At 34.5% G+C, this 3,135-nt stretch overlaps 1 pseudogene; it reads left to right on the top strand.

The window, feature by feature from the left end:
* Positions 1 to 3,135, top strand: part of LOC110291065 — a 4,351-nt pseudogene that overhangs the window by 559 nt on the left and 657 nt on the right.

Genomic DNA, 3,135 nt, shown 5'->3' with positions numbered 1-3,135 from the left:
AGTGCTGGGATTAAAGGCGTGCGCCACCACGCCCAGCTCTTCAGTGTCTTTCTTAAATCAAACTCCATTTACATCCAGTTCAGTAACAATACTTTCTCAATATTCTTTTTTGATCTTAGTGCTCCAATAATAGTTTTTTCTGCATTTCTAATAACTTAATGTTGAGTGTTGTGATTTAGTTTTAGACAGTTACTCTAAGATTTGCTACACTACTTTGAACACTTGAGTTTCCTCAAGTGAAAACAATTCCAAATTAAAGAGCCTTTCTCGTGAATCTTCCTTGAAGCAATTTCAAATGATGGACCAGTGCTTCCACAACACCATCAACTGCAGAAGCACATTCATTCAGTTCAAATCACTGAAATATTCACTTGAAATGAAACCAACTTCTATATTTCAATGAGAATCTAAGCCTATTCAACTAATATGAATCACATACATGAAGAGTATTTGATTTCTAGGCTGGAGAGATTTTTCTGTGTATAAATGTGCTTGCCAAGGCTTGCCTGAATTAGATTCTGGACACTATAGAAAAGCCAGATACAAAGACATATGTTTATAATCCCTGCCCTCCTGTGCTTAAATGGGAGGTAGAATTCAAAGAATCACCTAGAAACTCTAGACTAAGCTCCCCTGAATCAAACCAAGCCAACAGAAGCAAGAGAAGCCCTGTCTTAAAACAAGGTACGTTGTCCTCTGAGCTACACTTGCGCTCCATGGTACACATGTTCCCACACACCCCTATATACACATGCACAATCTCACACACAAATACAGACAGATGCACAAACATACAAAGAGACACAAATACTAAAAGAAAGATAGAAACAAGAAAGAAAGAAAGAAAGAAAGAAAGAAAGAAAGAAAGAAAGAAAGAAAGAAAGAAAGATTAAATTTCCAATATCTATTATTTATTTACTTTCACCTCATTATGTTGGTGGCATTCATCAGAGGACAATTTGATGGATTCACTTCCCTTCTTTCACAGTATTGATTTGTGGACCATACTTAGGTTATCAAGCTTGATGGCAAATGATTTTGCTAACTTAGCCCAGGTCACCAATTCCCTTGGGGAATAGTATTGATATTTCTGAGAGAAAATGAGTATCTGAAAAACTGCTATTTTCTATTAACAATAACAAAGAATATTAAACCCAAACAGAGTTATAAATAATTGAAAAATTTTGATATCTCACTAATAATCTTCAACCCAATCTAATAGACCTTTTGTTCTTGAGGCAATGCTTCCCTGTCTGCTGCTTCCCTGACTGCAAAGCTAAACTCTCCAGCTACTGTCTGAACACTTCTTTGCACCTTACTGAGTCTGTTCTTATGGATGCATGCCTATCCTGACTTTGTTCAATATTTCTTAGCTTAAATGCAATCAAAATGAATTTACATGATATATCAATACAATTTTAAACATAAAATACTCATATTTATAAGGCATTAATAAACTTGATTTAATTTTATTAGATATGCTCGGAGTTTGCTGAATAAGCTTACCACTTCCATATCTTTGTTAGTGGAAGACCCCTTTAAAAACATAGAGATAAATGAGTGATGTAATTTTGTTCAAGATTATAAATTGTCTTTTCAGTGAGGCCTGACAATGACAGAAAAGATTTGTGTGTGTGTGTGTGTGTGTGTGTGTGTGTGTGTGTTTGGGGGCAAGGGGTATATTAGAGTGACAGTTTGATAGACATCATGATTAATAAATCCTAAAGTTAATGACACATAGCAAAATAACATTGAAAACTTTTATTTTTCTTTAGTTTCCAAGGCTTTTATGCATGTAAGTAGTATAAAAAGTAGGTTTCATTTAAAACAACTGCTCATCTAAAGATATGCTTAATTCAAAATATTAATTAATTACAGAATATTGAACATTTTACTACTAGATGAAAGACAGTTGTGCAAATTCAGCTGCTATAAAGACCATATGTTTTGATACTTACCTTAAAATTAAAATCTCTTGCTTCCATGAATGAATTATAATTGTTTTTTAGACAGTGTGCTTTTCTTCTTGGAGTTTCTTCACTTCTGTCTCAATTGTTGCCATTTTTGGCTTAATTTCTGGCATAGATTGTTACCTATTAACTTACAAATATAATCACAAAAAAATGCAGATCTATGGAATTTTATCATATTATTAGTTGAATTGTGGAGCTGCAAAATATGTTATGCTTTTTTTACTAAATATAAATAAGGAAAATCATTTTAAATCTTTTTTATCCCACTCAAACCTATAAAATGTATTTCTGAAACCTTGTTCTATACCTTGTTCCCCAAAGGCTTTGTTAATGGTGAGTACAGAAGCAAAGTCCTCTGTTTGCTTTGAGAAAAATAATAGCCATTCAATGTGCTTGTTAGTTTAATAAATTCCATATCTGTCCAAATATTTGCTTGCCTCATACACTACTCAAATCCAAACTTAAAAATGATGAAGACAGGAAATTAAATTTTCATTTTACATTTTCATAATTAACCATACTAATTCTTTCCTCACAGAAATCAATTGTACTTGTCTTGGATACCTCCAAGACAAGTTTCTCTTGGGTTTCTCTTGGGTAGACAGTTTCTCTTGGGTTGAAATCTTAATGGAAAAAAGAAAGAAAGAAAGAAAGAGAGAGAGAGAGAGAGAGAGAGAGAGAGAGAGAGAGAGAGTAAAGGAACATAACTGCTCCTAGGTATAGTAAAGAAGAATGTTTATTGTAGATAAGGGGGAGAGTATAGCCAGAGACAGGGACATTTGGGTGAGTTCAGAGTGGATAGAACTCTGAATCATGTGAGGGGCAGGGCAAGGGGAGGGTAAAGGTGAGAGATAAGAACCAGATTTAGCAGCCAGGAGACACAAATGGGAGTAGACAAAAGAGATCGAGACCAGTAGCTAAAATGGTTGGGTTGTATATGGCAGGTCCACTGGTGAAGAAGAAACCCAGGCCATCATTTGAAATTTGCCCTCAGATTAAATAAATTAGAAGTTTTGGATGCTTGCCAGAAATTGTTAAAAATTTTTGGACTTTAATCTTGGTTTGACAAGTTGCCTCCTACAAACAGGAGAAAAAAGAAAGAGATAGAGAAATGGATTTTAGAACTCTCCCAGGGACAGAGAGAAATCAGGGGACGCCCTGT

The sequence above is a fragment of the Mus caroli genome, chromosome 3 (assembly GCF_900094665.2).
Source record: "Mus caroli chromosome 3, CAROLI_EIJ_v1.1, whole genome shotgun sequence".
NCBI classification, from domain to species: Eukaryota; Metazoa; Chordata; class Mammalia; order Rodentia; family Muridae; genus Mus; species Mus caroli.
Note: the sequence above shows the minus strand (reverse complement) of the source record. Positions and strands in the feature narration are given on the sequence as shown.